Raw genomic sequence first — 26,241 nt, forward strand, 5'->3', positions numbered from 1 at the left:
GCTCCTTAGCCGAATCACTTTAGCCCGCATCTCGTGGTCGTGCGGTAGCGTTCTCGCTTCCCACGCCCGGGTTCCCGGGTTCGATTCCCGGCGGGATCAGGGATTTTCTCTGCCTCGTGATGGCTGGGTGTTGTGTGCTGTCCTTAGGTTAGTTAGGTTTAAGTAGTTCTAAGTTCTAGGGGACTGATGACCATAGATGTTAAGTCCCATAGTCCTCAGAGCCATTTGAACCGAATCACTTTCAAAATTCGGTAATTTTATTACGAGGTTGCACCATCGGCGACATGTAGCCGCCCTGCTGGTGTGATAATATACACACTGGCCATCACTTTCTTTATTCAGTGTCACGGTATTTGTCTGTAAAAACCACGTCATTCGTAGGTAATGCCATAAGTGGATTTATAAAATCGGTATAGCTTTTAACATGGATACTTGTGTACATCTGTAGAACCAAGACCGCTTGTGATAGTAATACAGTTATGATTTTTTAAAATAAAGTGGTTTGTAAGACGATTACACCTCTCGTTCTAAGACACAGTGGTAGCACTCGCAAGAAAAACTTATGAGACATGTCCACCCATCGTTGACTTTAGGTCAGTATTATTTCGTATCGCTAGCAATCACTTATTGATGAAGTATTATACTTAGTAGTAGGGGGCGCGTGATAGGCGCCTTGACCATCAGGCTTATAAAGGATGTGTTTCTGTTCCGACATGCTCAAAGGAAATGACTATGTCCAGTCGTAAGGAAGATATGGATTTGACGTGGAGTACTGTTATAGCAAAGGGAAGAGTATGTCAAGTCATAAGAATGGTACTGATATTTCTACTTCAAGAGCCACAGCCATCAGCAATATGTACTTCCGATACTTTGCTCATTGTTGAATGTCGTTCAAGTGAGACTGCAATCGTAACATTTGGTTATAAGTACAGGGATAAAATATGTATGACGTCGGTTTTTTTCAGAGGACGATTCATTCTATGCGTGCTTGGCGTGCAGCGCCGGTGATCTGTGGCGGGAATGATCGACGTTTCGCATTAACGGTAGGAGCCATCTGAATGCAGAGGCCTGTTGGAGTGTTGGAATGTAGCTGACTTAAGTGTTGTCCTCTAGACGACCGAATAGCGAACTAATACTTAGTATGTGTTGGATAGCTTTCAAGATCGCACGTAAATCTGAGAAGATTCAATACGGACGTCTGTTTGTGCTGGACCGTTATTCCCTCCCATGTAAATTGTTTGGTTGACTGCTTCTGCATATTTCGCGCCTTTATTTAGTTAAGGGAACATCAATTGTGGTGCGTGCATCTAGCAGATGAAAGACAGGTGGAAGACACGTTTGCTGGTTCTCTAGACATGAGAAACACCTTAGTTGACTTTGTAAATTATAGGGATGATTTGGAATCTGTTACATCATCGACATCGGTATTCGCGAGTGGACATATCAGTTTCCTCTATTTTTTTCAAGTTCTCAGGTAAAGGTCTTCACAGACAGGATAAGTTTCTTGTTACTCAGTGGTTTACAGCACGCTCCATCTCGCTAAAGTTTCGGGTTTGTAGAGTAATAATTTCCAGCCTACGTCTTCGGAATTATTTTGCATGAGTAATTAGTAGGATACTACTGTGTGCTTGATATCGAGAGGTACTGCGAAAATGGTATAATATTATGGCAAACCATGCGAAAATACATGCCTTCTTGTAATTCCAGAGTCTGAGGATGGGTGTAGAATAGCAAGCAAGCAAGCAGGTCCGGACCAGAAACACTAACGTGTTTGTGCCAAGGGGGAACGAGCCCAAATTTGTAGAACAGTTGTGAGAGTGACTACAGTCTGCTGAGGGCGCTCTGGTCATGCGCCTGGAGTGGATGACTTGTGAACATCAATTGCAGGAAAATATCTAGTGCTGTGAGGAGAGTATACGGTGCTGTCTGTCTTCTCGGTATATGTACGAGTGTCTAGTTGTCGACAGCTATACGAATGATGTAAAAAGAGCGATTTTCGTATGGTACAGGATACAAATTGTTTGTTAACTACATCGACATGGTATGCAGTGCTATACTGCTGGGTTGGAGATCAGTTTCACGTTCTAAAATTCAAGCTCTTGTCCTCAGTGGCAGAGCAGTGTAGTTAAGTAAGAGTCTGACGATCTATAAGCCACATTGCAAGGGTTAATTGTTGGTGCACATGCTGCTGCTTGAACGTAAGGGTACTGACATATGTTTGTGACAAGTAATCAAACTAGTAATCACGTAAAAACAAAAAAATTGTGTATGTCTAGTCATAATGGAAGGACAGATTGGACATGGTGAATTGTGATTTCAATGCACTGAGGAGTATATCCAAACGTAAGTGGTGATAGATTCATTTAATAAACAGCTGCACAATATAGCAAATGCAAGTGTTCAACAGGATGGGCAATATGGCTGTAACAATACGTCCCCTCATCGGCACCCCAAAGCGTACCCTCGCATTTTCCTTGTTGTTATATCGATAATGATGTTGATTACTGTACACCAAGCCATATCAGTGATGTCTTTCCAAGCATTACGTCTGCAGGTGCGGTATTCATCATCCCACATATTGCCGGACGCCTGTCCTTCACAAAACTAGGTTGAGAGGACCTTGACAGAATGCTGCAGCCAGCCAGTGTGGCCGTGCGGTTCTAAGCGCTTCAGTCTGGAACCGCGTGACTGCTACAGTCGCAAGTTCGAATCCTGCCTTGGGCATGAATGTGTGTAATGTCATTAGGTTAGTTAGGTTTAATTAGTTCTAAGTTCTAGTCTACTGATGACCTCAGAAGTTAAGTCGCATAGTGCTCAGAGCCATTTGAAACATTTTTGAAGAATGCAGCACCTTCCAGAAGCGCTGATTCAAAGACTTTGTCAGATAATTTCCTAGGACTGAGGAGAATTGAGACATATAGCCAGTGTGAGTGTAGGTGTACCACAATTTTTTCGGGCGCTGTACAGATATAAAAGATAATTGCACTGCTTGTTTGAAATGTGTATATGTTGCAGTTTAAAGTTACTGTGGCTTATGTTGTGGCATGATCAGAGAAGATGAGTGTGTTTCCTGTTGTGAGGGATGTATGGATTCAGCACATTGATGACTGTCAAGGTATGAGTGAGATTTTTATGTGGAAAATTATGTGCGCTATAGATACTGAGATTCATTCCAGAGCTACAGCCATCAAGAGGAGACACTTATTTAATTGTAGTTACACTGGTAAATATGTTCCTGGCTCCCAATATTTTTATGAGTCTTGTATGTGTTTCATGATCTGTAGACAGTCAGTGCAATGTAGCGATCTGTACAAAATAATTTTGGCGCTGAAAGCCTCATCTGCTGAAATCCATGGTGGATGGTGCACCCACACCAGCAGCAGCAGCAATTTGACTGGTAAATTCAGTGAGGAACAGGCTGTCGTGGTAGGATTGCTAGGAACAATGCACCCTTTGCTATTCTGGGGAGCAATGCAACATCTCTCGGCACTGGACCCGCACCGCAGCTATGCATCATTGCGCCATCAAAGGTTCCTAGGTGAACACGTATTTCGACAGGAATTTCTCAGGTGTCAAGTATGAAAGGGATGCCGCCTCCTCATGCTTGCAGGACCCGAACAGACAACTGCGCATCGCTTGGCAGCTGATAGCCATGTCACCACTTGGTGAGGCCTGCCAATATACCCAGTCTCCAGCTTCAGCGTCGAGCATCAGGTGGCCAGATATGTTTTTACAAGCGATCTTTTGTTTAAACTATATTCCATCGATTTCACTGACCAATAGGATGCTACGAATTAAGAAAAACTACCCCATACATGTGAATAACACCGACTTAATTAATTTGCATAAATTTTTTATATCAATGTAGTGTTAGCTGTTAAATAGTTAAGGGGAGGGTGTGCGTGAGTGGATGACATGGAGTAGAACAGCAGGTTAAGTGCAGAATGCTAGGTTAATTTGCATAATTTTTATGTAAAACACAGTAAAATAATTTAAGGGGGTGGGCGACAAAGAAGAATGCGCCTTGGCCTTCAAAGGCATGTGAAATTCGAAAAGTGTACCAGAAAATGGTGGTAGGACATAACTAATTACTTAATTTGGTAGCAAAGGCGGTACAATAGCTTAAGGAAATGGAGGTGACATGGAAAACCACTTAACAGAACAATAGGTTAAGTGCTGACAAAGGCCCAAACATTAGGTTAAGACACCCAGAGTACAATGCCAAACATTAGGTTATGCAACATGTTTGCCCTATGTAATTGCTTCTTATAAGACCTACATGTTTCCAAACAGCAGAGAATGATGAGCAAGAGAAAGCCAACCCCACAAACTGAATTTTTTGTAAATAAACAATATACCCTTGAATTTCCTGTTAAGAGATCCTTCTTCTCCACCAGTTTTCATATCTTCAATACACTGTCTTGAATCCCCTAAATTGTTTAAATAAACAATATTCCACACAGTGTCTAAATTGTGTGAACGATATTCCATACACTGCAATCGAATTCCCTCCAAATGTTCGATCAAGTGATTCTTTTTCCCGCCAATTTCCAGGAGGGTGGGTGGGAGGGAAGGGGGTTTACCAGAGGGTGGGGGGAGTTAATTAATTGATCAACTTAATTAAGTAGTGAACCAAATTGATAAGAGTGAGAGGGGCTATCCAATAACTAAGACTTGAAAGTGTACCTGTAGCAGTGAGGGGTGAGGTTTCCTGAGGGGTGTGGGGTGTGGGAAGGGAAGCAATAGGTTAAGTGCCTGTCAACCAAAATGAAGAATCCTTTTGGCAGAACAATACGTTAAGTACCTGTCAATCAAAGGAGGCAAATAGGCTTACCCCTTATGTAGGCAATCCGCACTAACAAAATGGGCCACAACGAAGGTTGCCCTACTACTCCCAAAAAATGGCTCTGAGCACTATGGGACTCAACTGCTGAGGTCATTAGTCCCCTAGAACTTAGAACTAGTTAAACCTAACTAACCTAAGGACATCACAAACATCCATGCCCGAGGCAGGATTCGAACCTGCGACCGTAGCGGTCTTGCGGTTCCAGACTGCAGCGCCTTTAACCGCACGGCCACTTCGGCCGGCTCCTACTACTCCCACTTAGCTATTTTACATAGGACCAGAATTTTCTTGGGTTCTCTGCCAGATCTTTTGCTAAGGTGTATGCTTCACTCATACTTCTTTTCACAAACACACGAATCTCTACTAACTTTTTTTTGTCATCAGTCGTGCGTTCTCTTTTGAACCGAGTGTGCAACGACCTCCTCAGCATCTTCCGAACTTCGGTGTTAAACCATGGTGAGTCTTTTCCATCCTTAATCCACTTACCAGGCACATAATTCTCCAGACCACGAATTGCAGTCTGCTTAAATTCTGCCCGTAATTCCTCTACTTCCATTTTGCTGGAACTATGCGATGTCAGTTTACTGTCTAAGTGAGATGCTGACAACTGCTTATCTCTTTCTAACAGAAACACTCTCCGAGCCTTCTCGACTGATTTATTATCTTTCACAACCATAGTTGCTGTAAAGACAACGTGATCGTTAATGCCCCTCTCTATAATGACGCCGTCCTCAAGGTCCGGCCTATTTGTAGTTACAGGGTGTAAGATATTTCCATTGTGTGTGGGCTTCCGAACTGGTTGCTCAAGACACTTTTCAGAAAACATGTTGGAAAGCATTTCGAACGACTGTCTGTCTGTACCACCCGCAATGAATCCATAGACATCTCATCTATACTCGGTAGGTGAAAGTCGCCTGCAACTAGCATTTGCATGATCTGGATATTTACGCGCCACTGGCCATAAATTTTCTTTGAATGACTCTAGAACTTTCACAGTGAAATCTGGTGGCCGGTAAAAACATCCAACAATTAACTTGGTTTCACCTACACGTGTTATACACGACCAGACAACTTCACTGTCACACTCAACTTACACCTCAATAGAGAGATTATTTTTGTCAACTGTAAATGAGACTCGCTCTCCCATGTCTCTAACCTGTCTTTCCGACATACGTTCCAAGAATCGCTAAATATCTCAGAGCTTTCCACTTTGGGTTCCGCCCAATTCTCACTCGCAAGAAAAATTTGAGGGCGAGGACTTTCTTGGAGGGCAGTAAATGCGAGACTTGATTGTTTGGATTTTTAAGAAAATCTTGCCATCTTAGATGAATCTACAGAAAATGCAACAATCGATATAAATCTCCAACATACGACAGCTTCAAAAGCAGGTCTATGTTTATCTTTTGAGAATGCACCGAAATGCATATATGGAAACTGATTACGGGAGACTAAAAAAAAAAAAGATACGCTACCGATACAAAATTTAAGTATCTAGTTGAAATGAAACAACCAATAGCTTCGGAAGAAGAACGTAAGTTAACAAGGAAAATAGAAGTGGCATTACCGTTAACAAAAAGCCTGTATGACAAATAATCTTTGTTCATAATTGCAAAACTCCTGCACTAAAACACCGCCATTAGACCAGAACTCCTTTATGCTTCAGAAAGTCTTCCGTTAATTACAGACAAACAATTAGATGAAATAGAAGAAAAGGAAAAGGAAATAAGCAGGAAAATCTTGGGACCAAACTAAGACAATGGAAAGTAGAAGTTAAGAAGTAAGCCGGCCAGGGTGGCCAAGCGGTTCTAGGCGCTACAGTCTGGAACAGTGCGACCACTACGGTCGCAGGTTCGAATCCTGCCTCGGGCATGGAGGTGTGTGATGTCCTTAGGTTAGTTAGGTTTAAGTAGCTCTAAGTTCTAGGGGACTGATGACCTCAGAAGTTAAGTCCCATAGTGCTCAGAGCCGTTTGAACCATTCTGAAGTTAAGAAGTAAGAGTTAATGAAAGAATACGAAGTTCACTGAGGCTTTTTGAGGATGACGCTGTAATATATCATGAGGTTTTAACAATGGAAAATTGTACTGAAATGCAGGAGGATCTGCAACGAATTGACACATTATGCAGGGAATGGCAATTTAATCTCAATGTGCACAAGTGTAACGTGCTGCGAATACATAGAAAGAAAGATCCTTTATCATTTAGCTACAATATAGCAGGCCAGCAACTGGAAGCAGCTAATTCCATAAATTATCTGGGAGTAGGCATTAGGAGTGATTTAAAATGGAATGACCATATAAAGTTAATCGTCGGTAAAGCAGATGCCAGACTGAGATTCATTGGAAGAATCCTGAGGAAATGCAGTCCGAAAGCAAAGGAAGTAGGTTACAGTACACTTGTTCGACCACTGCTTGAATACTGCTCACTGGCGTGGGATCCGTACCAGGTAGGGCTGATAGAAGAGATAGAGAAGATCCAACGGAGAGCAGCGCGCTTCATTACAGGATCATTTAGTAATCACGAAAGCGTTACAGAGATGATAGATAAACTCCAGTGGAAGACTCTGCAAGAGAGACGCTCAGTAGCTCGGTACGGGCTTTTGTTGAAGTTTCGAGAACATACCTTCACCGAGGAGTCAAGCAGTATGTTGCTCCCTCCTACGTATATCTCGCGAAGAGACCATGAGGATAAAATCAGAGAGATTAGAGCCCACACAGAGGCATACCGACAATCTTTCTTTCCACGAACAATACAAGACTGGAATAGAAGGGAGAACCGATAGAGGTACTCAATGTACCCTCCGCCACACACCGTCAGGTGGCTTGCGGAGTATGGATGTAAATATAGATATTGAACGCAATGTGGAGGAGAAGAGTTGGGTTTTGTGAAGACCTAAAAAGGCTAGTTAAGAAGAATAACAGATTAATTTTTAACTGTTTTGGCAGAAACCCTAAAATATCAAAGACGTAAATCAAAGAAGTTCAAGCAGAGCTGAGTGAAATGAAAGTAATAGGAGAAAGAGAAATCCAGAGCAAAAATAAAGTTTCAAGGATTTCCAGTAAAAACACAAAGAAAAAGCCAGGTGTAATGTGGACAGAAGAAAGAAGAGAACAACATAGTCATAAAATGAACAGCTACCGGAACGAAAGTAAGGAGAAAAGAAAGAAGACAAGTTATCCCATGGCGTTCTCAGTAGGCGAAAACAATAAAAAAAAGCAGTGTTAAAGTTTTATATCAAAGGATTCGTGTACTATCTAATGAAACAATTACTTGTTTAGGGACGAAAGCTGCTTATCTCAATCTTTGTGTGAGATGAAGATCTCAAGACAACAATTACTAACTGATCCGTTACATGATAAGTCTTGATCCAATTGTTCATGAGTAAGACAATTTAAGGATATTTTTAACTGTCATTCTAAAATAGTGACATTTTCGTCGGATGCAATGAATCTGAAATCCCTGTTAGCTTTAGCTGTTTTAATTCCTGGAAGGTGCCATTCGAGTTCACTAGTTTTTCACGGAGAATAAGTTATAACGGAACGAGAGAGGAAAGCTGTTGCTCACAAGAAGTAGAATCCGAATTTCTTCTTGGTTTGCAAGCTCTTGTTCCAACAATCGTGCTTTGAGCTCTTTCTTCTCCAGTAACAGCTCTTTCTGTACTTCATGGTACTCACGTTGTGCTTCTTCAAGTGATGCATTTAATACAGCCTGCAACATATAAGCAATGTTGTTTAATATGTTTCCTCTGGAAAGATAAGAAAGTTTATTTATCATTTCTCTGGCTATAAACTACAAACATACATATAAGAGGAAATCAAAAAGTTTTCTTTTAAGGGCGTTGCTGCAGCGTATATGCGGCATAGTGCGGCTCCGATGCTGGTATATACACTGAAGCACCAAAGAAACTGGTATAGGCATGTGTATTCAAATAAAGAGATATGTAAACAGGCAGAATACGACGCTGCGGTCGGCGACGCCTATATAAGACAACAAGTGTCTGGCGCAGTTGTTAGACCGGTTACAGCTGCTATAATGACAGGTTATCAACATTTAAGTGAGTTTGAGCGTGGTGTTACAGTCGGCACACGAGCAATGGGACACAGCATCTCCGAGGTAGCGATGAAGTGGGGATTTTCCCGCACGACCATTTCACGAGTGCACCGTGAAGCTTTACGCCTCGCCTGGGCTCGTTAACACCGACGTTGGACTGTTAACGTCTAGAAACATGTTGCCTGGTCGGATGAGTCTCGTTTCAAATTGTATCGAGCTGATTGACGTGTACGGGTATGGAGACAACCTCATGAATCTATGGATCCTGCATGTCAGTAGGGGACTGTTCAAGCTAAAGGAGGCTCTGTAATGATGTGAGGCATGTGCAGTTGGAGTGATGCGGGACCCCGATACGTCTACATTTGACTCTGACATGTGACACATACGTTATCATCCTGTCAGATCACCTGCATCCATTCGTGTCCATTGTGCATTCCGATGGACTTGGGCAATTCCAGCAGGACAATGCAATACCCCACAGGTCCAGAATTGCTACAGAGTGGCTCCAGGAGCACTCTTCTGAATTTAAAAACTTCCGCTGGCCACCAAGCTCCCCAACCATGTACATTATTGAGCATATCTGGGATGCCTTGCAACGTGCTGTTCAGAAGAGATCTACAATTCCTCGTATTCTTACGGATGGACGGCCCTGCAGGATACATGGTGTCAGTTCCCTCCAGCACTACTTCAGACATTAGTCGAGTCCATGCCACGACGTGTTGCGGCACTTCTGCCTGCTCGCGGGGGCCCTACACGATATTAGGCGGGAGTAGAAATTTCTTAGGCTCTTCAGTATAAAAATGTATCGGCAAGGGATTAGTGTGCCATTCGTGTCTTTCCGACTTGCGTGCAGCAAACACGTAACATTAACTTTCGCGACGTTATTACCAAATGCTACCCAACAGGACCGGCCTGCTGTTATTCTATTCTTGGGTGCCAAAGAAAAAGCACCGGTAGATATCCATCGGAGTATGAAGAACGTCTAGGGGGCAAAATGTCTGTCAAAAACCACGGCTGTGGAATGGTGTGCCGAGTTCCATGGTGGTCGCGATTCCACATGAGACGCCAATAGATCTGGGAGGCGAGTCTCATCCATTACAGACAACAACAAGCTTGTGCCAATGATGGGAACAAGAGTCGAAAGCGTCAACAGAGCAGTGTTGTCATCCACTGTCCCGTCGTACCAAGAAGTTCAAGTGCCAGCCATCTGCTGGAAAGGTGATGCTCACCCTGTTCCTTGATTACTGAGACCCACTGCTTATTGATTTCAAGGAACCTGGTATCTCCATCACTGGGGAGCGGTACCGCACAACACTGGAGAAATTACGGGATAACTGCGACAAGTGGTGTTGCTGCTTCATGATAACGCCGAAACACGAAAGGCAGTATAAAATTGATACATAATTCTAATATCAGTTTTTGAGTGCATTCAAAAATGGCTACAACATTTCACAAAGCATTTTTTATTCATTTCGCTGCTGCTACAGATTGTCTATGCACATTTGAAGTACATAGACATTTATGCAGATAGTGCATTGCTTTCAGATCGGTGTTTGTAATTAAATTACCCTATGATTAAGTATTAACCCTCCGGTAGAAAGCCGGAGTGCAGTAGACCCCACGGATCGTACTTTCCTGTATGAACAACGAGATGGAGGCACATGCACTGCTGAGGTTCTAAATAGCAGTCAGTGGCATTCACCCAAGTACGCTCCACGCTTTCTCCTCATTCGTGTGCTAGAACTTGACGGGTAAACATCTCCGTTCTCTCCATTGAGGTTTACTGCACCCCACATTTCCGTGCTTGTTACCTGGATTTTTATCAGTGCCACACCAGACGTAAACCACAGGTGCTTTGCAGACCCGTGATACTATATCATAATACATTATTACAACAGTCTTATCCTTTCCGATGTAAATAACAATCATTGCTTTGTAACTGGGCCACTGGTATTCGTATTTCTAAATACTTTTTTGATTAGAGTGTATTACAGTTGTGCATATTATATTATATTTTAGATGTCGTCATATGGATGAAAAAGCGCTAGGCTGAAGGAGCTATTGCAAATGACTGGAAGAAAAGGACGAGGCAGCAGAGAATGTAGAGGATGAACAATTGCACGAACCGCTACTTGCTGATGGGGGCGAGGAGTCTGATGGTCAAATTGCAAAGAGTGAACAAAACACTGACTCAAATGAGAATGTCAGCAATGATGGAATCAATGGCCATATAAAATGTGACGATTTCTACATCGGAAAGGCTGGTGTCACCAAGTAGATGAAGGATCCTCCAGGCCCACAGAAGGTCAGGACCAGATCTTGATCATCAAAAAAGCTCCTGGACTGATGAGAAACTACTGAGGAAGCCCTTAGTCTTTTCATTACACCAGAGATTGTCCAGATCATCGTCGATTGCACCAACAAGAAGAAAGAGACGTGTACCGAAAACTACAAGACCTAGAGGGATTCAAAGCTGGACAAACGAACTTGGGAAGCTTCTGGGCCATCGATGGGACTGGTATTGAGATCCTCCCACTGAAGATGACCATGACTAGAGTTAGATTCTTCCTGCGCTGTCTCAGGTTTGACGATCTCAGAACCCAACAGGCTCAGCATGCACAGAATAAACTCTGTCTGAACCATGAATTCTTCGACCAGTTCAACAAGAACTGTCAGGACATTTACACCCTCGGTAGCAACGTTACGATTGACGAAAAACTGTAGAGTTTCCGTGACCAATGCTCAAACCGACAGAGCTTTCCACAAGAGACACTCTCCATCTGATGTGACTGAACGCTGCATAGCCAAGATATCTGGATCATGAAGAACCATAATGACCGACATTTGGTACACCAGCGTTTCACTGGCCACCACACTTGTACGCAAGCACAAAATGATCCTGGTTGGAACGTATAGGGAAAACGAAAAAGAAATCCCTAAGGCATTCACTGAGGCCACCGGCCGCCCAGTCTGCTGCAGCATGTTGGGACCCAGTAACCAGATCAACTTGCTTTCCTACATTACAAAAAGAAGATTGTGATTCTTCTCTCTACCTTTCACCTAATGATCATATAGACAAAATGACTGGGGACAAGAAGAATCCTGAGTATTACCTACTACAATAAGACCAAAAGCAGTGTCGACACTTTCGATCAGTTTTGCGGAGCTTTCGACGTGAGCCGAACGTGCAGAAGAGGCCACTCAGGATCTCCTTCTAGCTACTCAGAGTCGCTGGAATCAATGCGCAAGTGATCCACTTCTGCAACGCGCCTCTGGCAACCCTTATGCGTCCAAAAATTCTCAAAACCGTCGCCCTTCTTCGATGTCAGCTTTACAAACGCCAGGAGGCATCCAGGCACCTTCCTAAACAGTTGTAGCAGCGCCTCAAAGACTTTGTTCCTAGTTCCAGCAGCCACGCTGTAACACTTCCATCGCCAAAAATGGCGAATAAGAATTCAAGGTGTGGGCCGTGCGGCCTCAAAGACAGAAAGACGAAGTACTTATGCGAAGCCTACGATTAGTACGTTTATCTCGCCGAACATCCGACATACCTTTGTCCCGAATGTGTCCCTAAAGCTGAAGCACCTGCCAACTGACTCCAAGGCCATTGTGAAGGACGACCATAGCACAGATGTAGAACTTGGACGTTTATTGTATTTTGGATTTATTATGTGAGCACTAATGTGTTCATTGTCAAATGCTATAAAGATAAAAAAAATTGGTTCATCGTAAAATGTTATCAAGACACGTAACTTGTTGTTGTTCCATCATCTTTCGGGCGTGCACTCGGGACAGCGACAACTCTTCTTGCGATATTTCGGCTAGAAACCTCCCAGCCATCTTCATGGCGAGTCAGAGACTCGTCTTGAAGATGGCTGGGAGGTTTCTAGCCGAAATATCGCAAGAAGAATTGTCGCTGTCCCGAGTGCACGCCCGAAAGATGATGGAACAATATGTCCGCCGGGAAAACTTCAAGAATCACGTAACTTGTTCGTTGCAAAATGTTTTAAAGCTATAATGAAGTGTGAAAAAGAAACGAAACCTAAAACAATAAGGTAGTACAGATCTTACACAGAAAATCAGTGAGGCAGATTAGGCATTGGGATCTATTGCACCCCGCATTTATGTTTGTGACATAGAACCCACGTTCCTAACGGAGGGTTAAGAAAAATGGACTAAAGTACGCTCTTACCTCCAGGTCTTTGAGATCGCATTCCTGAAGATAAAGTAAATGTTTCACTCGTTGTTTTATGTGCTGAACTTGTTCCCGATGCTTTTCTTCTGATTCTTCCATATCTCGTTCTTTGTTTCTAAAGAATGTAAAATAGGAAAATTCAGTATTAGATTATTTCTCTCCTTTATTGCATGTATCATCACAATAAATGAAATTAATTATCTGTAAAAGTATGTAGTGAGTGATGTGGCATGTAATAATGTATTCATGCCAAGAGTGAATCAAGAATCTTCATCACTGGCAACTTATATTAAAGTATGTTTTGTTACATGAATGTAATGATATACACTGATCAGCCAAAACATTATAACCACTGCCCACCGTGATGTTTGATGCTGCCTGGTGGCGTAGAGGGCACGTGGTGCAGTAACAAACGTATGTAAACTATCAGACACGGATAGGAGATCACCCTACCGAAGATATGGGCTGCAAATGGGGAAATCCACTGAGATAAGTAACTTTGATAAAGGGAAGATTATTATTACGCAGCGCCTGTGAACCAATATCTCGAAAATGGCGAAGCTGATCTTTTGTTCACGTGCTACTGTCAGGAGCATTTGGAAAGAGGTATGACAGTGAAACTACAACCAAGTTCTAAATGGTTGGGCGTCCATGCCTCTTCACAGGACATGGGATTTGGAGGCTTGTCTGCTCTGTAAGGTAGGATAGATAATGAACTGTAACATCGTACGTTGTTGAACATGGAGCTCCACGGCAGACAACCCCTACGTTTGCACACGTTCACCCAAGGACATCATCAATCACGATTGTAGTGGACACGGGACCATCGGGATTCGACAGTCGTGTCAGGTCTTTGGGTAAATCACATTTTTGCTACACAAGGTCGTCGGTCGTCTCCACAAATGTCGTCATCGAGGTGAACAAGGGACTGAAACGTGCAGCGCGCTAAGGATGCAAGCTGGTGAGAGCAATATTATGCTATGGGAGACTTCTCCTGAGCTTGTATGGGACCTGTGGTAATAATAGAAGACACTCTAACAGCTGCGAACCACATTCGTCGCTTCATGCTTGATATCTTCTCAGATAGCGTTGTCATCTTTCAGCAGTATAATTGTCCGTGATTTGGAGCCGGAACCCAGCTGCAGTGGTTCGAGGAGCGTTATGGCGAACTCACATTGATGTCTCGGCGACCAAATACGCCTGATGTATATTCTATGGCACCCATCTGCGTCGCTGTCTGGCGCCATCACCGCATATGCAAATTAGCGGTCTGTTGTTTATGCAAATTACATGACCTGTGCGTAGATATTTAATGCCACGTACCTCCACAAACTTACCAACAAACTGTTGCAGAATCAGTGGTTTATTTCATTCCAAAGACAAATAAACAAGCCATTGAGCAGGTGGTCAAAATGTTTTGCCTCATTATTGTAAATAAGCCAATGTCACACGCCTGAAAACTGAAGTCGGTATTGCACATATTTTTTCCAGCGTCTTGGTAACGAATTTCTTGCTTTGTGACAGTCAGTAATGTTATTCTTGATACGTGCAACATATATGTGAATGTGTTAGTACACAGCTGTTTCTTGATGAGAGAACGACAGAGCTCCAAGGGAGCAGTCTTACAATTAAGAACTTTTCATACATCTTTAAGATGTTACTAATATGTAAATAACATCTCCATACCAAAAAACTTTTCATACATCTTTAAGATGTTACTAATATGTAAATAACATCTCCATACCAAAAAACTATGAAATAAACTATCTGATAAGGAAAATGAAACACCCAAAATACATGGTCAGATGTCAATGTAACTCGTACACACACACACACACACACACACACACACACACACACACATAATCAGTGCATATATAAATAGAGTTGCAATTCTATGTGACAGGTAGAATGGCCACCAGAATGCAATAGTATTGTTGTGTATAGTGTTGTTACTAGAGCTGTAGGCTATATAAGGGGCGTGAACAGCATCAGATGTTGAGTGAACACTGTGAAGGACACACAGATGCCACATATTCGTGTGAGACAGCGTTATTAACACCCGACAGAAAGCAAAAGAGGCCTCATTGTGGGTCTCCAATTGGTCAGCTTGTTGAACTGATCAGTATCGAGATTTGAGGGCTTTCGGATGTGACTGTGACCCGATGTTGGACTGCATGGGAACACTAGGGACGGCATAATCGTCGTCAAAATTCAGCTCGATCGCGTCTGATCACTACGAGGTAGGGTGGTCATATTGTGCACCAGACACATCACGGCCCCTTCACATCTGTGCCTGCGATCCGAGAACAAATAATGGACTTACAACAACATTCTGTGTCATCCTGCACCATTGGTTGGAGACTAACAGCATATGGATTAGGGAATTAGCGTCCCATGCATTGGGTATCATTAACACCACAACACAAATAGCTGCACTTGGAGTGGTGCAATGACTCGAAAGCATGTGCTGCTGCTGAATGGCATGGCATTGCGTTCAGTGTTCAGTGATGAACTGCGGTTCTGCACTACCCCAGATGACCATTGTCAGCAAGTACGGTGTCGACCTTGGGAGAGGTATCATTCTTTCTAAGTTATGGAGAGGCATAGCGGTGTTACTCCTGGCATCGTGGAGTGAGGAGCCATCGTGTATTATTTCATATCAGAGATGGTAACGATTGAGGTAATACTGACAGAAAAATGGTACGTTAGAAGACTGCCCGTTCTCATGTGTTACTAATCATGTGACAGCGTAATAATCGTCCACATATGCCTCGTTTCTCTATGAACGTTCTATGTGATTTTGAGGTACTCCAATGGTCAGCAAGATCCCCTGATCTGTCCCAGATAGAACACAAGTGGGACCAACTCAACATCAACTTAGTCCCAGAGCCAGCATGCAGGATATGAAGGACCAGGTACAATTGTTTTACGCCAACTTGCCTCAGGAGAGGAAAGAATAGCTTTATGTCACCTTCCCAACCGAATCAGTGTATTCAACCAGGCAAGAGGGACTGCAGCGTCGTGCAGGTAAGTGGACCCGTACTGCCAACCTCTTTGTAAATCTGAGTTGATACTGCAGTAAACAATAAAGATCGATTGAACAGAAAGGACAGTGTCTTGAAAGAAGTATATAAGATAAACACCAACAAAAGCAAAACAAGAATAATGGAATGTAGTCGAATTAAACCAGGTGATGTTGAGGGAATTAAGATTAGGAAACAGCCCATTTAAAGTAGTAGTTGAGATTTGATATTTGGCCAGTAAAGTAACTGATGATGGCCGAAGCAGAGAGGATATGAAATGTAGACTGGCAATGACAATAAATGCATTTCTGAAGAAGAGAAAATTTTTAACACAGAATATAGCTTTAAGTGTTAGGAAGTCTTATCTGAAGGTATTTATCTTGAGTGCTGTCATTTACGGAAGTGAAACATGGACGATAAACAATTTAGATAAAAAGAGAATAGAAGCTTTCGAAATGTGGTGCTACAGAAGAATTCTGAAGATTACATAGGTCGATCACGTAACTAATCACGAGATACTGAATAGAATTGGGGAGACAAAGAATCTGTGGCACAACTTGACCAAAAGAAGGGATTGGTTGATAGGACACGTTCTGAGACGTAAAGGAATCACCAATTTAATATTGGAGAGAAGTGTGGGTGGTAAATATTGTATAGGGAGACCAAGAGATGAATATAGTAAACAGGTTCAAAAAGGTGTATGTTGCAGTCGTTATTTGGAGATGGAGAGGCTCACACAAGATAGAGTGGCATGGAGAGTTGCATCAAATTAATCTTCAGACTAAATACAACAGCAACACTGCAATAAATTAAATAATAACACATATTCTCTCAACTGTGAAGTTTTATTTTGTTTCCTCCTCCACTTCTGGGTGCTACATTTCGTTTTCAAGCTGTGTATATATGGCTGGAAGAGGCTGAAATATACCATACTACTAATAACACTTTCCAGTATACACTTCAAGCAGGAGGCCAACAAGATGTTTTGCTAAACATGTTGCTCCCAATTATCAAGTACATTCAGTAACAATACGAAAACTACAGTACATTTAATTTCAGACAAGCGTAACAGAAGATAGAATGAGATTTTCACTCTGCAGCGGAGTGTGCGCTGATATGAAACTTCCTGGCAGATTAAAACTGTGTGCCCGACCGAGACTCGAACTCGGGACCTTCGCCTTTCGCGAGCAAGTGCTCTACCATCTGAGCTACCGAAGCACGGCTCACGCCCGGTCCATCCCCCAGGCTGTGGCTAAGCCATGTTTCCGCTATATCCTTTCTTTCAGGAGTGCTAGTTCTGCAAGGTTCGCAGGAGAGCTTCTGTAAAGTTTGGAAGGTACGAGACGAGATACTGGCAGAAGTAAAGCTGTGAGTAGCGGGCGTGAGTCGTGCTTCGGTAGCTCAGATGGTAGAGCACTTGCCCGCGAAAGGCAAAGGTCCCGAGTTCGAGTCTTAAGCATCCCGACAGAAATTGCGCGAGCACTAACGAGCGCAGTGTACTACCTGTTGTGGCGTCGAAATATATTCAAAGTGGCGCAAGCAACGTGCTCGCTGCCAACAAAAGAAGGGGGACTAGGTCTAGTTGATATAAAGACTAAATGTGCAGCCCTTCTACTGAAACGAACGCTCGCCATCCAGGACAAAAACCCTGACAGCGTCACAGCCAAGATAATTGGAAGATACAAGCCCGCATCACAAGAAGCGCCGGTCGACACGAGACACATTCCCTGCAGAATGCGACACGTCAGGCTGCACTACGCCAACAAAAGTTACGTTCTGGACACCGTGGCGAATCCCAGCCACAGAACAGCCAAGAGAATATACTGGGCCCTCAGGGGGAAGCCGGAAAAAAACAAAATTGAACAAAAACTCCCGCAATACAATTGGAAACAAATATGGGGGAACGTCTCAGAAAACGTGTTACCTAAACATGCGAAGGAGACGTGGTACAAAATAATTAACAGAACGGTACCAACCAACCAAAGACTGGCGGAGATAAAACTCGTCGCAAGTGACAAGTGTGACGTATGTGGCATGACCGACACCCTCGAGCACCGATTCACGTGCGGGAATGCCATCAACATCTGGGAAGCGTGCCAGCAGATGGTGGCCCACATCAACAGAACGGCGCCGGGAAGCATCACAGTGGAAGCAATCACCGCCCCAGAATGCAACCCATTTCCACGACCCAAGCGACTGGCGACTCTCTGGATCCTCGCCATGACGGCACACGCCATCGTAGCGCGGAGGCAGACCGACCGGCTGGCCTTCCTGATGGACCTCTGGGAGGAGAACAAGACGGCCCAGCAACACAGGCGATACCACGAGAACTTCAAAAACTTCCTGCAGATTCCACTGCAGACAGCAATCGCCAGAGTCCTCCCCAGCCTGTGACCCCCAGCACCGCCACCAGCCACCTCACCGCACTCACCACAAGAATAACGTGTGCAGTGATAGTGAACAAGTGCAACACAAAAGATAAAGAGCTTTCTCTTCTCGCATCAAATAGTGAAGTATAGTAGTATAAAGTGTTCCTTCCTAGTGGAATCAGTGACACAAAGTGCTCCCTAGTGGAAAGTGCCAACTACTCATTATTATTAGATATTTGATTTCCTTTACTTTGTGCCTACAAAATTCTATTGATTACTCACACTATCCTTTCTGCTTCTCTTATGTAATATGACAAAATTTTCTCCCTTCTTCAGTTAGGTATATTCTGTAGTATATGTAAAAAAAAAAAAAAAAGTTTCTTCCACTTCTGCTCCATCTATCATGGTGACGCTCCTTCATACTGTCCCACTAAACAGTGTAACTAGAGGAAGAGATCAAACCAGAATACACAATGTGCCTATGTCATCACAAGTGCATCACATACAGAAACATAAACTCAAATCAATGCAACGATGCCAAATATAAACTGTTATGCCTGTCCTGCAATGTCTACCCCCCTCAAAAAAAAAAAAGACGACAAATGGCCATGTAAAAGGGTTTAAGGAACAAACAATAAGAGAAAAACGAAAAAGGAAAATATAAAAACGAAAACATATAAAATGACAATAATATTAACCATCACTAGGATAATAGATTAATAGAAAAATGTCTTTTTTTTTTTAATGTATCGTTGTTAAAATATTTAAATAAATATATATGGTTACAAAAAAAAAAAAAAAAAAGGTCGGGCACACAGTTTTAATCTGCCAGGAAGTTTCGTAACAGAAGATAGTTAATTTTTGTTGTTCGTTTGCATTACTGAAAGATTATTAATAGAGTACCCATTAGATACAGCGTCAAGTGATCCTGCTTTATCTTATTTTAGCTGACCTATTGTGATGTGAGGTAAGCGTAGTTTAACTACTAACAAAAGAAATTGCACAATGTTTTATGCAATGGAATGAATGATTAATAGCAGCATCACTATTTATTACTATTTAAGAGGAATGCCATTTGTTTCTGTAATCTTATTAGTTATACGCAATCTTTAATTCTAGTTCATTTATGCTGCTGATAAATAGTGTACAGCTTTTATGTTTATGCTGACTACCTTAACTTCGTCTTTTCCAGTCGAAACATTCATCTCATTTATAACTGTGAAGATGTAGTAGTAGTAGCTTTATTTATCCATGTACTACTTTTTGTGGCTTTTGGCCTGAAGGTCATTCAGTCATCCATGGACCACTTTTAGAAGTATATTGCACATGCCGAGGTATTAGAGCCGATATGCAGAAAATGCTTCCATACACACAGACATTTACATACTTACTAGTCTAGTTCGAGACGAATGGGGCAGATAGTCAATTGTGACATATTAGGAATTAATTTAACTAGAAATGCGTAAGAGTTTCACTTTTACCAGCACACACAAATTTTGATCAAGCACAAATTACTTTACAAATACCGATATTTTTACTACAGTATATTTTATTTACTTTTTCTTCATGTTCCACAGACATGACCGAATAAATAGCAAAAATGTAGAGTGTGCCGAGGATGTGATAGGGCAAGGTGGTGTATTGGTTAAGATACTTGCCTCACATCTGAAACTTGGATTATTCAGATCTCCAGGTGAGTACACATGGTATGCAGGGCGCAATCACTACAAACCATTCGACGAAATTTGAACGCGATCTGAATCAGCAGAGGGTATTTATGCTTTTCAGCTCTCCTGTTTCACGCCCTTCTATGGCGTGATCACAGAGGGGTGCAACACTGTTACATGCACGAATAAAACAGCAAAGAGTCTCTCTAATACTCCCAAGTTTGGCAACACACTTGGTGGCACCTGTGCACCATTGTGGAGCGCATTAAAAATGTACCTATACAGAGACAAACCTTGACCAACTTCTAGGCACCTGCAGGCAGGCAACCCACAGACATACCTCATATTCCAAATCCCACAGGCAAGTGCTAGAGCAAGTGGTTAACAGAGGTGCGTAGTCTTAGAAGGACCCTTTGCCGTTTTATTCATGCATGTGTCAATGTCACACCTCTCTGTGACCACACCACTGGAGGATTGGAGAAAAATAAAAACCGTTTGCTGCTGTACATCACGTTCAAATATCGTCGAATGGTTTTGAATGGTTCGTAGTGATTCCACCCCACATATCACGACAAAAATTGCGGACACGCTACACTCCAAACGCATCAGATGAAGTTCAATGGGGCTGCAGCCCCACCATGTCCTTGGAGGGAAAGGTGAATCGTGGGGGAGTGTTGGCAGTGTCAAAGGTCGTCAAGAACGTCATTTTGTGGCACGTCACAGTGGAAACTGTCGTTTTTGACCACGAAACGTGAGCAAACGAACGTCCCAAGAGAAGTGATGGTTTCATTGGCGCTCTTTCTGACACTTCTAGAGACCTTTTCGTGTTGATTCTGAGCGACGATGCGTCAAGCGTTTTCCTTTGCCACCCATAAGAAAACCACGTGAGTTCAACACTTGGTATAGCTGTCCTGACTTCCGCCGCAGAGGCGTCAAAAGAAGGGATGAAATGTAAGTAAGATGGGGAGTGGTGACGTTTCCATCGTGTGACACGTCGACGATGGCGATCGCTATAATTATGGTGAAATTCGAGCCAGTATGACATCACTGACCCATATTACAGGTTTTTTTTTTTCGGATCGTCGCCGAGACAGAGAGTGACGTCGGAGAGTGCCACGCTTTTGTCGCATTACAGAGCAAGTTGTAGGCACCTGGGAGCTAAATTTAACATTTCTGTGTCGCAATTTGGGAAAATGGCGGGGTTTGAAAACAGTTACACTTTAAGTCTCTTGTCCAGTGTAACACTGAAGTTCAAAAATGGCTCTGAGCACTATGGGACTTATCATCTGTGGTCATCAGTCCCCTAGAATTTAGAACTACTTAAACCTAACTAACCTAAGGACGTCACACACATCCATGCCCGAGGTAGGATTCGAACCTGCGACAGTAGCGGTCGCGCGGTTCCAGACTGAAGCGCCTAGAACAGCTCGGCCACACCGACCAGCCAACACTGAAGTAAAAACTGGTTATTGAAAACAAAGGAAAAAAGAACATCGTGCATTTAAATCTTACAAAGGTGTAGATCTTGGCACTATTGTTAAAACTGATGCTGGTGTTAGTAAATTAGGAGCTGTATTGTATCGAAGAAGCAGCTTGCATTAAAAGGACGAACTTTGGGCTGCCTTTAATCTCAAGAAGTACGCCTTTCATATTTTTTCCTATGTTGTGCCCAGAAGAGGGACGAATTATGGGAGTGCTTCTTCTCTTCTTTTCGCCCAGTATTTATTCGTCTTCATAGTTTTGGATTATCTCGTAGTATGACGATTTTCAACTGTTCTCGGGGAATTCAGCCGGATGGTATCTTCCATAAGGTGCAATACTTCAGCAAGTTGCCTTATTGCCATCCTCAGAGGGTCCTGATGACGGTGCCACTGGGCACAGTCTTATATATTCCTTCCTCTTGCTGTCAGGGCAGAAATGGTAGAATGCTACATATAAGATTACGGAACACAATGAGTCACCAGGACCTCCGAGGATGGCAACACGTCTTTTCAGAAAATAACGGCCGTCGCCTTTCCAGATAATGAAACTGATTTTAATGGTCGGCCAATGACTTCCATTTACTGTACCACTTTGTCTATTGTTTCATTTCTCGCTAGTGTGAGATGACAGACTAAATTCTCACCCAACTTTTTGGACTATTAACTGGATTATTTCTAAAACTGATCAATCATTAGGTTATTTCTTTCGATTTTAATTAGCATTTCTGTCAATTTATCATAGTTATCTTTTCATATAAAATGCACGGTAACGTTTCTTCTGACAGTTCTATTAGATCAGCTATTTCACGTGTCTATAATCATCGAACTTACAATATGACATTGTGTACTTTTCAATGATTGTATCTGTTGCAGTTTTGTTACATCCTACAGGTGGACCATCTTTAAGAGGCGTACAGCTGTGTTTGAATTCAACCACGAAATTCTTAAATGTTGAAAATAGGATCTCCGTCGTCAAGAAACCGTTCAAAACATTCTGATTTACCCATTTCAGTGTATGCACACAACACAGGTACTTAAAAAATCGTACAAACGTTGCTGTTGTTTGTTGTTGTGGCCTCCAGTCCAAAGGGTGGTTTGAAGTAGCTCTCCACAACAGTGTGTTCTAAGAAAGCCTCTTCATCTCCGAATAACTACAGCGACCTACTTCCACTTGAAATTGCCTGCTACAGTCGAACCTCGGTCTGCCTGCGCAATTTGACCACCCCCATAGCCTTCCACTGCCAAACCGACAATTCCTTGAACCCTCAGGATGTATCCTATTAACGATCCCTTCTTTTAGCAAAGATGTGTCGTATATTTCTTTTGTCCTCAATTCTATTCAGTGGCTACTCATTAGCTGTTCAATATATCTATTTAACCTTCATCATTCTTCTGTAGCATCACATTTCAAAAACTTCTCTTCTTGTCTGAACTGTTTGTCGTTTCGGTTTCACTTTCTTATGAACCTACATTCCACACAAATACCTTCAGATAAAAAACTTTCTAAATCTTAAATTTATATTCGATGTTAAAAAATTTCTCTTTTTCAGAGACGTATGTCTTGCAGAAACTTTCTGGAGATTAAAACTGCGTGCCGGACCGGCCCTCGAACCTGGAGCGTTTGCCTTTTGCGGCGAGTGTTCTACCGACTTTGTTCTCTCGTTTTATTTCTTTTTCGTTTTTTCATCAGTGGTTCCGTGTGCATGTCACATGACTTCTTTCACATTCCATGTAAGAGAAACTTTACTCAATTCCTTTCTACAGAGGGGTGGCCAGTCCCCTTATCGGATAGGCCGTGTGGGCAGGCTAACTGACGGAACTACCCAAGCATGCACACACATGGCTCTAAGCACTATGGGACTTAACATCTGAGGTCACCAGTCCCCTAGACTTAGAACTACTTAAACCTAACTAACCTAAGGACATCACACACAATCATGCCCGAGGCAGGATTCGAACCTGCGACCGTAGCAGCAGCGCGGTTCCGGACTGAAGCGCCTAGAACCGCTCGGCCACCGCGGTCGGCACCCAAGCACGACTCACAACCCACACTCACAGTTTTATTTCCATGAGCACCTCATCTCCCACCTAGGTAGTGTGGGGCGGGTCGTGAGTCGTGCTTGGATAGCTTAGTCGGTACAACACTTGTCCGCAAAAGGCGAATGTCTCAGGTTAGAGTCATGGTCGAATACACACTTTTAACCCGCCAGGAAGTTTCAAATCAGCGCAAAGTGAAAACTCATTCTGCCTGTCTTGTTATTCCCAGCCTGCATTTTCATAGCTTCTCTACTTAATCCATCGTCATTTATTTTGTGGCCGCTTTTACTGTATCTGTGAATAGCTTAGTGTGGGGCGGGTCGTGAGTCGTGCTTGGATAGCTTAGTCGGTACAACACTTGTCCGCAAAAGGCGAATGTCTCAGGTTAGAGTCATGGTCGAATACACACTTTTAATCCGCCAGGAAGTTTCAAATCAGCGCAAAGTGAAAACTCATTCTGCCTGTCTTGTTATTCCCAGCCTGCATTTTCATAGCTTCTCTACTTAATCCATCGTCATTTATTTTGTGGCCGCTTTTACTGTATCTGTGATTAGCCTAATGCCTTGAGCATCGCCTATTTCAATTCTTCTGAATTCCATTGCGCTTGTTTTACTTTTTTCTTGATGTCCGTCTCGCACTCTTTTTACAAGACGCTGTCCATTCCGTTCACCTAATCTTCCTAGTTCCTTACCGTATCAGACAAAATCACAATTTCGTCCGCAAAAAGATTTTCTTTCTTCTTCCTAAATTTTAACTTCCTTTCCAAATTTCTTCTTGGCTTCGTTTATTTCTTGCTCATTTACAAATTGAATAACATTGGAGACACACTACACAACTTTCTCATTCCCTTATCAACCACTGCTTCCCTCTCATGTCCTTTGACTCTTACAGCTCAACCTGCTTTCTGAAAAAGTTGTAAATAAACTTTTGCTCCCTGAATTTTATTGCTGCTGTCATCGGAATTTTAAAGAGTGAGTGCAGTTAACATTGTCAAATCTTCCTCTAAATCTACAGATATTATAAACATATGCTTGCCTTTCTTTAACCTAACTTGCAAGACTAGGACATTATATACAGGAATAAATTCCGTAAATTCATCATATTTTAAATTGTGTGCACTCTTGAAGTTGAATACCACGACAACAGTCCCCACAGTACAGGAGTTTTATCACTACCTGCAACAAATATATTTAACAGATCCTAGAGACATTATTTTCAACGCGGAATCGTCAAATGTCTGCTTGCTTCATCGTCGCCACACTGTCTCGGAATCCTGCAACGACGGGAGATTGGGAAATTTTTGAATGAGCCTGCTACAAGAAAATCAGGCTCTTAGTTGTAAAAGTACACTGGTAGCTTAAGGACGAAAGTAACTTTCGCATGATGTGCCACTGCCAAGTAAGGTATCTCGATGGAACTTGGACTGCACATAGAAAAAACTAAATGGTTCAAATGGCTCTGAGCACTATGGGACTTAACATCTGAGGTCATCAGTCCTCTAGAACTTAGAACTAATTAAACTAACTAACCTAAGGACATCGCACACATCCATGCCCGAGACAGGATTCGAACCTGCGATCGTAGTGGACGCACGGTTCCAGACTGTAGCGCCTAGAACCGCTCGGCCACCCCGGCCGGCTAGAAAGAACTGCAACAGTATAGTAGACAGGGTAACTGGAAGGAATAGCAATGAGATGAACAGAAATGACAAATTTTTTCAAAGACAATAATTACACAGAAGTCATTGTGATTCACGATGGCCCCCTGGACTCCAGAAACGGCGGGACACGGTTCTTAATTTCGTGTGTCATAACCACGGACGGCAATGGCTGCTCTGCGACGTGCTTCCATGCTGCCCACAAATATTGGTACGGAGTTCCAGTCCTCCACCAGCTCTGTTGATAAACTGCTGGATGGTCGTAGACGTGCTGCAATACCTCTCCCCAGCGCATCCCACACTGGGCAGCAAAATAAGCTCCAAAAAGAGGGTTTGTCTTTCAAAAGTTAGTGGAATTCTGGAAACGGCTTTAATCACTCATGGAGGCCTCTGATATGTATAATCAGAGTTTGCACCGATTACTGGATGGAGCTACAGCCATGATGAAAAGAAAAACACCAAAATTTCGGACCTTTTCCGTATTCCAGGTCCGAAACTGAGCGTTTAATCGAAAACATCAACGTTACCAGAAATGAAGAGGATTAAATTGTGCAGCGATTGAGTACCAAAACTTTGCCATTTGATTAAATTTTCCTATAGAAAAGCTGCGTTCAGAAACGGCATTTTCAGTCCGTAACCGCGCGACTGCTACAGTCGCAGGTTCGAATCCTGCCTCGGGCATGGATGTGTGTGATATCCTTCGGTTAGTTAGGTTTAAGTAGTTCTAAGTTCTAGGGGACTGATGACCTCAGATGGTAAGTCCCATAGTGCTCAGAGCCATTTGAACTGTTTTGAAACGGCAATTTCACACTTTCCGAAAGACACTCGTTTCGTCGCTACAAGACATGTGGCACCTGAGAACTGACCAATTTAACGCAAAAATTTGTAGGAGAAAAGTTTTATAGAATCAAATT

Source organism: Schistocerca americana, chromosome 4 (assembly GCF_021461395.2).
Source record: "Schistocerca americana isolate TAMUIC-IGC-003095 chromosome 4, iqSchAmer2.1, whole genome shotgun sequence".
Classification (NCBI taxonomy): Eukaryota; Metazoa; Arthropoda; class Insecta; order Orthoptera; family Acrididae; genus Schistocerca; species Schistocerca americana.